General features: G+C 47.7%; 1 protein-coding gene across 3 annotated transcripts in view; it reads left to right on the forward strand.

The window, feature by feature from the left end:
* The first annotated feature begins 6,532 nt into the window (after positions 1-6,532).
* LOC309384251 (uncharacterized protein) overlaps positions 6,533-13,907 on the forward strand; it is a 29,598-nt gene continuing 22,223 nt past the window's right edge. The window contains exon 1 of one of the 3 annotated variants that reach the window (XM_081937506.1): positions 6,533-6,634. The gene's annotated coding sequence lies outside the window, so the exon portion shown is untranslated. Of the gene's footprint in view, positions 6,635-6,762; positions 6,839-13,907 lie in introns of those variants that run through there. The other 2 variants (XR_014173986.1, XM_081937507.1) reach the window with 2 other exon arrangements.

Raw genomic sequence — 13,907 nt, forward strand, 5'->3', positions numbered from 1 at the left:
GAATGAGGTGGCTGGATGGAGTCACCGAAGTAGTATGGGTGAGCTAAAATGGTCTCTGGGGGATGGTAGAGGACAGGAAGGCCCGGAGGATGTTTATCACATCTCCTTATGGTTAGGACTTGGATACCCTTGCAAACTCTTGTTGGAAGAAATGTCCTTCTGGGTTCGGCTCCAAGTGGGGAAAAAGACACTGGAGACATGGAGGCTGCTTGGAAAGATGGTTTTAATGGTGGACAGGACCACATGGCTTGAGCCCTGAACAGAAAAGTGATCACATGCTTCAATGTTGGTGGAGAAGAGAAGAGAAGGGAAGAGAAGGGAAGAGAAGGGGTGAAGAAGGGCTTGCAGGGATTTTTATAATCTGTTCTGCCCCACCTATCTGTTTCCTGTTCCTGTGTAAGAAATGTATTCTGATTGGTTGCCAGACTCACATGGGCCCATGCAGGGGCAACCCTCTAGGCTGTTTTGAATCCAGGTTTGATTGAGTTTAGATGCCATGTGGTCAGTTGAGTAAAGGCTTATTATCCTGCCTTAATCCCATCACAGCTGAAGAGGAGAACTCTTTATTATGTAAAGTGGACTAGCTTGGCCTTCTTAATGGCCCATTGACAAAAGTGGGGATGGGCAGGAAGCTGTAGGAATTTAGTGTTTAAAATGTGTTTCTCCCTTTTTCACATCCAGGAAAATATAATATTCTGCCTTATCAATATTTCCTAGGATATTTCATTTTTCTGGGAGAGGGCTGGGTGATAACTTCCTACAATCCCTCCTTTTTTTTTTTCAAAAAAATGTGAGTGGAACGCACATGTTTTTGACAAAAGATAAAATTGGTCAGATCAGGGAAACTTAATTTTTCTGATGGAAAAGCATTGAAAGAGACAGCAGAAGGATCCCTTCAGTGGCTCCCAGAGAGCTTTCAACCATGGTCTTAGCAACCAGGGCACAATTTCTGGAAAGAAATTTACAATATCCAATTTACCATGCCAATTATTTTCAGGTGTTTGATATCACTTTCTGTGAGCTTCCAGACTACAAGCAAGCAGAAGTCCCAAAAAAACTTCACAGCCATTGAAGGATTCTTCCTTTTAAAGAAGTACAGGCTGCCCATTTCCAAGGGATTTCTTTAACTTGCCCTGGCTCCTATTTTAGTGAGGCCAAATTGAGTTTAGCTAGTGTGCAATACAAGCTATTTAGTATTTTTTTTTTAAAGTTACACACAATGAGCCCAGGGACTCCTATCAGAGACCACCAGTGCAACATGTCCTGCTTTACTGAGCAACTGGGCAGCATCACTTATTTTTGAGTCACAGGGTTTGAGTTTTGAAGATCCTTTCTGCTACTCTTCAAGTGGGGGAATTGCCTTAGGGGAACTGACCCTCCCCCATGGGATTAAAAGGGAGATATCACTGTTTAGGCTTTTGTGCAAGGGTAAAAATCAACCTAGGAAAAGCTTTGTGGAGTTGGGTCAAGGAGATAGTTTCAATCTAGTTCTGAATGGGGCCTCTCTCTCTCCCTCTCTCTCTCTTTTGTGTGTGTGTGTGTGCGTGTGTCTGCTTCAAAATACAGAAAATACAGATATTTTGGATAAATTTCCCTCCCACCAGCCAGAAATCTAAGGTGTTCAGATCTTGCTGTGCCAGCCACTCTCAAATACAATTCTTACATGAGTACATTAAACTGATTACAATATAAATGAGGCAAGGAAGAAAGCATAATAAATTTCTGTGAATGAAACAGAGAAAGAAAACTTATCAAATTCCACCCTCCCCATAATCTTTTCAGCTGTCTTCTGGGAATTGAAAAGTCTTTTGGTCTTTACTTCTTCATCTCCTTCAGGGTTCTTTCATGTCTGCTAGGGTGGCATGCTTGGTTTGGTGGTAAGGCTGGTAAGAGTGGTCAGTCAGTCTTGGTAGTCTGTCCCAGGTTTGGCTAAGTTTTTTTTTCCTCATGTCAGGTTTTATCAGGAGGCAATCACCAGCAGCAAATTGGAGAGTTATGGTTTGAGCTAGCAGTCCTTTGTTTCCATTTTGTCCAAGTGTGGAAATCCAAACATTATTTCAGGAGGCAGACGAGGTAAATTTCATGGAACATGGCATTCCCACTGCCTGTATGATTGAAACACTTTTGCAGTAAGATGAGTAAATTTCCAAGAGGGACAACAACTTGTGTTGCAAACAAACAAACAAATAAAATATCATAGGGTAGAGCACTTTGACTCATAAGCGTTTAAAAATGCACTCAGGTGTAAAAGAGGGAGGTAAGAACAGCTTTAAAAAAATTGCAATTAAAAAAAATGTACTTTGAGTCAACACTCCAAAATATCAAATTCCATTCAGATGGAAGCAAATTCTCATTAAGTATGTTAAAACATTTACAAATGTAAGCAAAATATCTCAAAATCATTCCTTTTTATAGGTTTAATTAAGCATTTTAAACCTCAAAAATTTCCAGAAGAAAAAAAAATCAAAATTGTATTCAGAGCAAAGAAATGTAACTGCATAATTTTATATGCAGATAAAAGATCACAATAGTGAAAGGTAAGCGGGAGCAGATCACCCATTTACTCCAAATTTCTCAGAAGAGAGGGGGGGGGGGAAGTGGTTAAAGTGAGGAGAAAAAATTTCAGCCTTTAATGACCCAAAAGGAAGGAGGGAAAGAAGGAGGGGGGGAATGCCCAGAGGCATACACAGGTATCACTGGGGCGTTTCATACACACACTCATGGTAAAAAATGAGCAGACACTCATTCTCCCCGCCTTTCCTACTTCCCTCCAAAGAATGACCCAGAAGCAAGATGGGGGGGGGGGGGAATTCACACAGGCAATCACGTGGATCTCTGGATCCATTCACTTATCACTCCCTGGGGCATGAGGGACACATACTCACATTCATATTGCAATCAGACCTTCGTGCTTGCTCATGCCAAACAATCATAGGTATTTCAGGAAGCTTTTTTTTCACAAGCCACCAAGCTTCATTTTCTTTTATTAGAGGATCTCACCCTCCCTTCAGGTTTGGAAATGATAACACACATGCATACACACACATACCATTAAACAACCTTGTAACTGACTGCTTCTTTATATGAAAGGGAATCAAACTACATTCATACCAACTTTACCATCAACATACTCACATTTGCACTGCAATCATTAATTTCACATACAAAAATCCCATTTCATTCTTTCTTCATGCAAGGCAGTTATTACAATTACTTCAGGGAGCTGTACATAAGCCAATGAGCTCCATTTTCTATTATTAAAGGATCTCAACTTCCCTCCAGGTCTGGAAATGATCACGCACTAGATTGTTAATGCCTGTCTCTGCCCTGGGGTGTTCGTTTCTAATTTGGACCTGCCAGCGGACGCTGGCTAATTTTTAAAGATCCAAATTCTATCTTGATATCCCAGCACGCGCTGGCATTTTTAAATATCAAGATGTATAGAAACAATGTACAGAGATGTTTGTCCACACATTGTTTGCATTCAGCCAGGGTTCTAGGTTGGCGCTCCCAGCACATGCTGGCATATTTTTAAAGATCCAAACCCTATCTTGGTCTCCCAGCAATTTCTGGCATAGTTTTAAAGACCAAGATGTATGGAGACTTTCATTAACACATCGTTTGCATCTGGGTGGGGCCCTTAATTCATCGGATGGTGGCCAGAAATCAGCAATTTTGTTGACAAAATCTAAATCAAAACTGCCTTCTGGAGGCCAGGTTTTTACTTTAGGACTAATAGAGTAGGTTGGTCAGAAAAATGTGCAGAGGGTTTTTACTCAGGTTGAAGGCAAACCTTTAGTAGGAATTTCCTTCATTTCATACATGCACACACAAGGCAACACTCTCCTCCTCCCCCCAAAAGGGAAAAAAAAATCTATACTCACCTGAAGAGTACAATCTTCTAGGGCTGAAAGACATGAGAACAAGGTTCCCTCCCCCACAGAAAAGGCATTGTTGGAGGATTAGAGGTAAGGGAGGGGCGTGTGGGGGGGTAGATAGCTTGCAGGCAGAGTTTGAAAAAAATAAAACCATCAGTCACTCAGCAGATAAACAGATAAACATTATGGGGATATCACAGATGAGAAATGGGGTATGGATTCACATGCTCCAGGAAAGAAATGAACAGGTAAAATCATTTAAGCACACAATAAATGCAAGGATGAAACTTTTCTTGCAAACATTTCCTGGGTTGTTACTTTAAGGTATAGGCAAGGAAGGAAGGAAGAAAAAAAATATCTTTACTCTGTCTCTGCTGGCCAAAACAGATGCAAAGCAAAGATTCCCTCCACCTTCACTCAGTTTTGTGGGCCCAACAAACTGAGCGAAGGCAATTTCTGCCAGTTTACTCCTTTCTTTCTTTGAACACTTTAAAATTCTTGTCTTTTGGATTGGAGACATCTTAGTTACAATTACCTTGAGGGTGCACAAAGACTTAGACATACACACACACAGACAAAGAGGGAAAAACAAAATCATTCCCACCATGAATTTCAGTTAAATTGGGGAAGGCACAAATCTTAAGAAACAAAAACCACGTGGTTACATAGAAGACAGAGAAAGAGACAGACAAGAGAAAAAAAAAAAAAGAAATCCCACCATTTCCTTTTAAGTACCTTTTCAGCCAAATTAGTTTTTCCTGTATCATCTTTCAGCAAAGCCCATTTTCTACAATCTGCTCTTTTTTTTCTTCATTCCGGCCAGGACGGGCATTTGCTTTTCGTCCCAGGCCCCCAACAACTCCCCTAGGGGGGTTTCCATGGCTACCCTCGAGCTACCGCTTCCCATGATCCCGTTTAGATGTGGGTTCACTTCGTCCTAGCCGGGTTTGCCACTTCGTATTTCCCCACTTTACTTTCGCGTCCTTAGAGGACCTTTCGCGCCCTTTTGAAGGGACTTTCTCTGTTTGCCCTTCGGAGGGTCTTATTGGTGCCCTTCGGAGGGACTTTTCTGGGGGTGCCCTTCGGAGGGACTTTTGACGCGTTCCTCACCGCGGGAACCTTTTCTCGATTCGCGCCCTTTCACGCAGGGACTTTTCTTACAGTTTCAAGTCTTGGGGAAAGAGACCCGGAGGACCAGCCGCACAGTGACCCAGGAGGGGTGCTGTCGGAGCGGGTATGCGTACCTCCCTTTTTCTCACTAACTTTCTTATGGGCTTTAGCTTTTTTTCTCTCACAGGACAAAAACAGCAGCAACAACAAAAAATAAAAAAAAATCCATTCACTTTTCCATCCATTTTCACACACACTAGTCACACACAGGCAGGCATACACACATTTCCCATGCTTTAAAATTAAATTTTAGAGAATTAAAATTTAGAGGTACTCACCTTCTTTCCAGGCAGCCTTTGAGCTCAAACTCAAAACCCCTTTAAAGCCTAGATCCAAATGGCTAAGGCCAAGATAAAGTCCACCCACAGACTCAATGGGGTCTGTGCCGGCATGGGAGGCTTACCTGGGCCATATCCATTTGTTAGGCTAGCTTGGAGTCCCATCTGGGGTGCCAATTGTTGGAAGAAATGTCCTTCTGGGTTCGGCTCCAAGTGGGGAAAAAGACACTGGAGACATGGAGGCTGCTTGGAAAGATGGTTTTAATGGTGGACAGGACCACATGGCTTGAGCCCTGAACAGAAAAGTGATCACATGCTTCAATGTTGGTGGAGAAGAGAAGAGAAGGGAAGAGAAGGGAAGAGAAGGGGTGAAGAAGGGCTTGCAGGGATTTTTATAATCTGTTCTGCCCCACCTATCTGTTTCCTGTTCCTGTGTAAGAAATGTATTCTGATTGGTTGCCAGACTCACATGGGCCCATGCAGGGGCAACCCTCTAGGCTGTTTTGAATCCAGGTTTGATTGAGTTTAGATGCCATGTGGTCAGTTGAGTAAAGGCTTATTATCCTGCCTTAATCCCATCACAGCTGAAGAGGAGAACTCTTTATTATGTAAAGTGGACTAGCTTGGCCTTCTTAATGGCCCATTGACAAAAGTGGGGATGGGCAGGAAGCTGTAGGAATTTAATGTTTAAAATGTGTTTCTCCCTTTTTCACATCCAGGAAAATATAATATTCTGCCTTATCAATATTTCCTAGGATATTTCATTTTTCTGGGAGAGGGCTGGGTGATAACTTCCTACACTCTCTTATTGGATGACATAAAGATATCAAGCAAAATTTAAGAAAGCCAATCTAAGAGTCAGTGGGGATGATCTACAAGGCGAATTCAAAAGACATAAGAAGCAATTAGACTGAAAATGTCACTTGCTTCATATTACTTCACTCCTCGGGTTTTATTCCACATTTCACTATTTCACTTGGCTCAGTTGCAAAGGTCGAAAACGACCTGCTGCCAAAGTGAAAACATATTCCAAACGCCTTGGTGGAGATTGGACATCCGTGTTTTTCCACCTCCTGTCGCTAGATGGCGGTCAGGCAACGTCTGTGCCTAGAAAGCCATCAGCAAATTACTGCCTTCCGTGCTTGAGCTTAAAAGGGGGGTTTTAAACCATTGAGTACTGCATTGCTAGAAAGGATTGGAGTAGAGGAGAAGCGCAGAGGAACTTCCTCTTCCGGATGTCTCATGGGAGGAAGCTGGTGTGCAGAGCGGCTTTTGTGCTCTTCCCATGATCGAAGCAGCAGCTAGAAGGTGAGTTGAGGGCAGGTGGGAGGAGAGTCCGGGAACAAGTCGGGCTGTTCGGTTCCCTCCACGACCTGAAAGCAGAGAAGCAACTGGGCTGAAGCAGGTTCCTTCCCTCCCCGAATTTAAGCCCACTGGTGCTGCAGGCTGTGAAACTGGTGGCTGCAATTTTCCTTCTGGTGGGAAGATTGGAAAAGTCTCTTCCAAGTGAAGGTGGATTCTTTGGGAATGGCTTCCCTCCAGAGGTTGTGGGTGCTCCCATCACTGGAGGGTTTTAAGAGGAGATTGGACAGCCAATTGTTCAGGATGGAATAGGGTCTCCTGCCTGAACAGGGGATGAAGACCTCAAAGGTGCCCCCAACTCAATTATTCTGTTTCGGACCTGATGTTTTCTGGGCAAAACGTTCGGGCTGATGTTCTTCTGGTCTTTTCTGGGTTGCTGTTGTTTCGTTTTACTTCAATTTCTAGCTCGCAAGCACTGTGTTTCCTATTGGTGCCCCTATCCATGTATTAACCCGGTTCAACTGTGCTTAACTCAGCACTTAAAAAAAAATAACCTTATAGTTTTGATTGTTCAGGTTTATTTATAAAATGTATTGGCCACCAACCTTACCATGACATAACTGTGAGCGGCCTAGAAACATAAAAAAATACATACCCATTAAAAGCTAAATAAATTGTTGGAAGAAAAATCTGGTCCTGTTCCAAGCTTAGAGAAAGGAGCTGGAAATAAAATGGAGGCTGATTGGAAAGAAGGATTCTGTTTACTGATGAGCAGAACCAACAGCATCATGTTGTTCTGGGTGACAAAATGGGGTTGGGATAGGTGGACTTTATACATACAATACAATACAATACAATAGTAGAGTTGGAAGGGACCTTGGAGGTCTTCTAGTCCAACCCCCTGCCTAGGCAGGAAACCCTATACTGTTTCAGACAAATGGCTATCCAACATCTTATTAAAGACTTCCAGTGTTGGGGCATTCACAACTTCTGGAGGCAACTTCTGTTCCACTGATTAATTGTTCTGTCAGGAAATTTCTCCTCAGTTATAAGTTTCTTCTCTCCTTGATTAGTTTCCACCCATTACTTCTTGTTCTACTCTCAGGTGCCTTGGAGAATAGTTTGGCTCTCTTTTCTTTGTGGCAACTCCTGAGATATTGGAACACTGCTATCATGTCTCCCCTAGTCCTTCTTTCTCTTAAGCTAAACATACTCTTAAGCTAAACATCCTTTGGGGTTTTGTGTTTGAAAAGCTCCAGGGGGTTGTGCAATATAGTGAGATTCTATTGTAATGGTCCTGGGTTAATCCTACTATGTCCTAAAAGTCCTGTCCTTCTTAATCCCATCACCTGGAGCTGAAGGTGTTTTGTTTGTGAATAGATTGGCCCAGTCTCTCTTAATGGGCACAAAATCTACCTCTCTAAAGACTTCAGGCATCTGCTGTTGCAGGCTGCTTTCACTCTTTGTTTCCATTTCTTCTTTGGAGAAATATAATATTCTGCCTCTCTTAATATTCCTCAAAATATTTCATTGGGGGGTGGGGGCTTCCCACAAAATTAATACCAAGATTAAAATCAAGGACATATAGGGAAGGTGGGGATGGATGGGGGCGGGGGGGGGGGGCGGGAGAGGTAGGATCTACTACTTGATCAAGGACGAGCATAGGAGTCCTCACATACCATTGGCTCACTGAGCCTTCCAAGTTACAATGGCACTGTAGAAGCAGACGTAGTTATGAAGGTGGAGGAAAAGGAGTTGCACCAATTTGGATTCTGCCAACTTGTGCACTTTTATATCATGGTTTGAGCATCTCACATTCATAATCCCCACTTGTGACCTTCCAGCTGGCTTCTGACAAGCAAACTCGGGGGATGCCGTCAGGAAGTTGCAAGCCATGGTGATGTGAAATTACCTTTTAACAACCCACAGTGATTTGTTTAAGAACTGCAGAGGAACAAATGTAAGTTGGCACTATCATGTGACATCGTGCTTCATGATTGGGCCGCTTAGTGATCCAGATGCTAGTCCCCAATTGCAGTCAGTAAGTGAGGAGTACTTCAATTGGGATGTCACAAAAGGGGTTGTGGAAAGTATTCTCTGCCCTTACTTGGAGCGCGTAGCTTCCATGGACATAACTTGTGCTTCAAATCTTGCTTTACTTTACTTGATTTCGTATTTCTAGACCACCCCCTCTCCCAAAAGGGACTCGGGGCGGTGTACAGTCAGGCTAAAACACAAATAGGATGCATATAAATAAATACATAAATACATAAATGCATAAATACATAAATGGAGGAGGCTATATAAAACTGTACCTTCAAGTAAAGCATTAAAAGCAGTATTTAAAACAACCCCTAAAAATACCCCCAAAAATTGAATTTAAAATAATTACACATGAAATTCCCCAATTAAAATATCTGCCAGGAGGTAAGATAAAACTATGAGTGGGCCAGGCCGGCTAATCGAAACAGGTGAGTCTTTAGTTTTTGTCGGAAGGAGCGGAAGTCGGTGGTAGTTCTGATGTCGGGGGGGAGGTCATTCCAGAGGGTTGGGCCCATCACAGAGAAGGCTCTACTCCTAGGCGCCGCCCGTTGGCATTGCTTGGTGGACGGCACCCGGAGGAGTCCCTCCCTGTGAGAGCGAATTGGTCACAGGGATGTGTGCGGTATGATGCGATCCCGCAGGTAGCTAGGTCCTGTGCCATGGAGCGCTTTAAAGATGGTGATCAACACCTTGAAACGCACCCGAAAAACCACAAGCAGCCAGTGCACTCTCTACAACCTTCGCTAGGAAGGGAAGGTTGGAGACTGGACGATAATTAGCTAGCTCCATTGGGTCAAGGGAAGGCCTCTTGAGTAAGGGCCTCACCACCGCCTCTTTCAAGGCGGTTGGTAAGGACCCCTCACCCAACGAGGCGTTCGCTAGGCCCAGGAGCCAGCCTCGTGTCACTTCCCAGGATGCCAGTACCAGCCAGGAGGGACACGGGTACATTAAACATGTGGTGGGTCGTAGCCTGTCCAAATCGTCGGGGGCAACAGAATCAAACTCCTCCCAGAATGGTCTCACAAGACTCACTGTTGACGGCTCCTCTGGTCCACTGAAGGGGGCCCATCCGCTCCGGATCTGAGCGATTTTGTCCTGCAGATATTCCCCAAACTCCTCTGCTCTGCCCTGCAAAGGGGCTTCCCGCGTCCTCTGTGATAAGAGGGAGCGGGTTACCCGAAACAGGGCGGCAGGGCGGTTATCGGCGGACGCAATAAGAGTGGCACAGTGTCTACGTTTGGCCGCTTTTAATGCCACAAGGTAGGTCCGTGAATAGGCTCTTACCTGTGTTCGATCAGATTTGGAGCGCGAGGACCTCCACCTGCTCTCTAGGCGTCTCCTATGGCGCTTCATCACTCTCAGGTCCTCGGTAAACCAAGGAGCCAGGGTGGGTCGTTGCCGTAGGAGAGGCCGCAAAGGCGCAACCCGGTCCAAGGCCCCAGCGGCCGCCCTATTCCAGGCTGCCACTAGGTCCTCCGACCGAGAGCGGGTCAGGGCTACAGGAAGTGGCCCAAGCTCCGTCTGGAATCTATCCGGTTCCATCAGGCGCCTGGGGCGGTACCAACTTGGACAGTCTGGTTCCGCCTCCTCGCGGTGGGGGGTAGCGCAGGGAAGTCCAGCCGGAGAGATGAGTGATCTGACCATGACAGGGGGGTAATAACCAGATCCCCTATTCCCAGATCACTCGTCCACTGCTCAGATACAAAAACAAGGTCCAGTGTGTGGCCACCCTCGTGTGTGGGGCCCTGAATTAATTGGGTCAGGTCCATGGCTGTCATGGAAGCCATGAACTCCCAAGCTACCTCGGATGCTTCCCCCGTCGACGGCAAGTTGAAATCCCCCATAACCACAAGTTTGGGGATCTCAACTGCCGTTTCTGAGATCAGCTCGAGGAGCTCGGGCAGGGCTGCTGATGCATAGCGAGGAGCCAAGTATACAATCAGCAGACCCCACTGCCTCCCTGGGCCCCATTTCACACCAAGGAACTCACACCCGGGTATCTGAGGGACAGTGAACTCCCTCGGCTCCAAGCAGAGGGTTTTGGCATCATTTTGTCAGTTAAAGCCCCATATCTCGTAGTTGGTTGGTAGACCGTGGCTGTTGGACACGCCCGGTCGTTTGTACCAACCCCCGCAGTCTAGGTGGCCAGGACCTACAGAGCCAGGGCCTGAGGCTGATGCTTTGCAATGCAAGGTCCGTTGTCAACAAGGCCCCCCTCATTAATGAGTTGATCTCGGAGGGGGAGCCGGACCTTGCAGGGATAACGGAGACCTGGTTGGGCCACGAGAGTGGTTTACCCCTCGTGGAAATGTGCCCACCGGGCTTCCGTGCATTTCATCAGCCGCGGGCCCTGGGTAAAGGTGGTGGGGTGGCGGTAATTATACGGGAGAGTCTGGAACCGAGGGAGTTCACTGTGCCACAGATATCCGGGTGTGAGGCCCTTGGCGTGAAATGGGGCCCAGGGAGGCAGTTGGGATTGCTGATTGTATACTTGGCTCCTCGCTATGCATCAGCAGCCCTGCCCGAGCTCCTCGAGCTGATCTCAGAGACGGCGGTTGAGACCCCCAAACTTTTGGTTATGGGGGACTTCAACCTGCCGTCGACGGGGGAAGCATCCGAGGTGGCTCGGGAGTTCATGGCTTCCATGACAGCCATGGACCTGACCCAACTAATTCAGGGCCCCACACACGAGGGCGGCCACACGCTGGACCTTGTTTTTGTCTCTGGACAGTGGACGAGTGATCTGGGAATAGGGGATTTGGTTGTCACACCCCTGTCATGGTCAGATCACTCATCTCTCCGGCTGGACTTCCCTGCGCTACCCCCCACCGCGAGGAGGCGGAACCAGATTGTCCCAGATGGTTCCGCCCCAGGCGCCTGATGGAACCGGATAGGTTCCAGACGGAGCTTGGGCCACTTCCTGTAGCCCTGACCCGCTCCCGGACGGAGGACCTAGTGGCCGCCTGGAATAGGGCAGCTGCTGGGGCCTTGGACCGGGTTGCGCCTTTGCGGCCTCTCCTGCGGCAACGAACCACCCTGGCTCCTTGGTTTACCGAGGACCTAAGGGTGATGAAACGCCATAGGAGACGCCTAGAGAGCAGGTGGAGGTCCTCACGCTCTGAATCTGACCGAACACAGGTAAGAGCCTATTTACGGACCTACCTTGTGGCACTAAGAGCGGCCAAACGTAGACATTGTGCCGCTCTTATTGTGTCCGCTGATAACCGCCCTGCCGCCCTGTTTCGGGTAACCCGCTCCCTCTTATCACAGAGGACGCGGGAAGCCCCTTTGCAGGGCAGAGCAGAGGAGTTTGGGGAATATCTGCAGGACAAAATCGCTCAGATCCGGAGCGGATGGGCCACCTTCAGTGGACCAGAGGAGCCGTCAACAGTGAGTCTTGTGAGACCACGCTGGGAGGAGTTTGACTCTGTTGCCCCCGAGGATTTAGACAGGTTACGTGGGCGGCTGCGAGCCACTACATGTTTATTGGACCCGTGTCCCTCCTGGCTTGTACTGGCATCCTGGGAGGTTACACGAGGCTGGCTCCTGGGTCTAGTGAACGCTTCATTGGGTGAGGTGTCCTTACCGGCCGCCTTGAAAGAGGCGGTGGTGAGGCCCTTACTCAAGAAGCCTTCCCTGGACCCGACAGAGCTAGCTAATTAATCGTCCCGTCTCCAACCTTCCCTTTTTGCGAAGGTTGTAGAGAGTGTGGTGGCACAACAGTTCCCACGGCACCTGGAGGAAACCGATTATCTAGACCCGCGCCAGTCCGGTTTCCGACCCGGTCACAGCACGGAGACAGCCTTGGTCGCGTTGGTGGATGATCTCTGGAGGGCCAGAGATAGGGGTTGTTCCTCTATCCTGGTCCTATTAGACCTATCAGCGGCTTTTGATACCATCGACCATGGTATCCTATTGCGCCGGCTGGAGGGGATGGGAGTAAGGGGCACCGTTTTACGGTGGTTCGGCTCCTACCTCTCCGACCGGACGCAATGTGTGTTGGCAGGGGAGCAGAGGTCGACCCTGAGGTCGCTCACCTGTGGGGTGCCGCAGGGGTCGGTCCTTTCGCCCCTTCTGTTTAACACATACGTGAAGCCGCTGGGTGAGATCATCCGTGGTTTTGGGGTCGGATACCACCTGTACGCTGATGATACACAGCTGTACATTTCCACCCCAAACAACCCCAACGAGGCCGTCAAAATGATGTCCCGGTGCTTGGAAGCCGTTCGGGTCTGGATGGGGGACAACAGACTCAGCTCAACCCCTCCAAGATGGAGTGGCTGTGGCTATCGGCGCCTCGGTTCAACCAGTGGACTCCATCGCTGGCCATAGGGGGCGAGCAACTGCCCCCCGTGGAGCGGGCGCGCAATTTGGGCGCCCTCCTAGATGCTCGGCTGTCGATGGATGACCATGTGGCAGCCGTGGCGAGGGGGACGTTCCACCAGGTTCGCCTGGTGTGCCAATTGCACCCCCTATTGGACCGGGACGCCCTACGCACAGTCACTCATGCGCTGGTGACGTACCGTCTGGACTACTGCAACGCTCTCTACATGGGGCTCCCCTTGAGATGCACCCGAAGACTACAGCTAGTTCAGAATGCGGCCGCGCGGGCTATCATGGGGAGTACCAGGTACTCCCACATAACACCTCTCCTGCGCGAGCTGCACTGGCTGCCTGTGGTCTTTCGGGTGCGTTTCAAGGTGTTGACTACCATCTTCAAAGCGCTCCATGGCTCAGGACCTAGTTACCTGCGGGATCGCATCCTACCTCATACATCCCTGCGACCAATTCGCTCCCACAGGGAGGGACTCCTCCAGGTGCCGTCCACTAAGCAATGCCAACGGGCGGCGCCCAGGAGTAGAGCCTTCTCTGTGATGGGCCCAACCCTCTGGAATGACCTCCCCCCCCCCCCGATATCAGAACCACTACCGACCTCCGCTCCTTCCGACAGAAACTCAAGACCCACCTGTTCCAATTAGCTGGCCTGGCCCATTCATAGTCCCATTTTATACCTCCTGGCAAACATTTTATTCTGGGATAGTTTTTTAGGGGTAGTTTTTAATGCATTTTTAAATTTGAACTTTAACTTATTGTACAGTTTAGATGTTACCTCCTCCAGCTACATCTATATCTATATTTATATTTATGTATATTTATTGTGTTTTTAATATGACTGTACACTGCCCCGAGTCCCTTCTGGGAGAGGGCGCGGTTTATAAATTAAATAAAAGTTAAA

This window comes from Natrix helvetica, assembly GCF_964273705.1.
Source record: "Natrix helvetica genome assembly, chromosome: 1".
Classification (NCBI taxonomy): Eukaryota; Metazoa; Chordata; class Lepidosauria; order Squamata; family Natricidae; genus Natrix; species Natrix helvetica.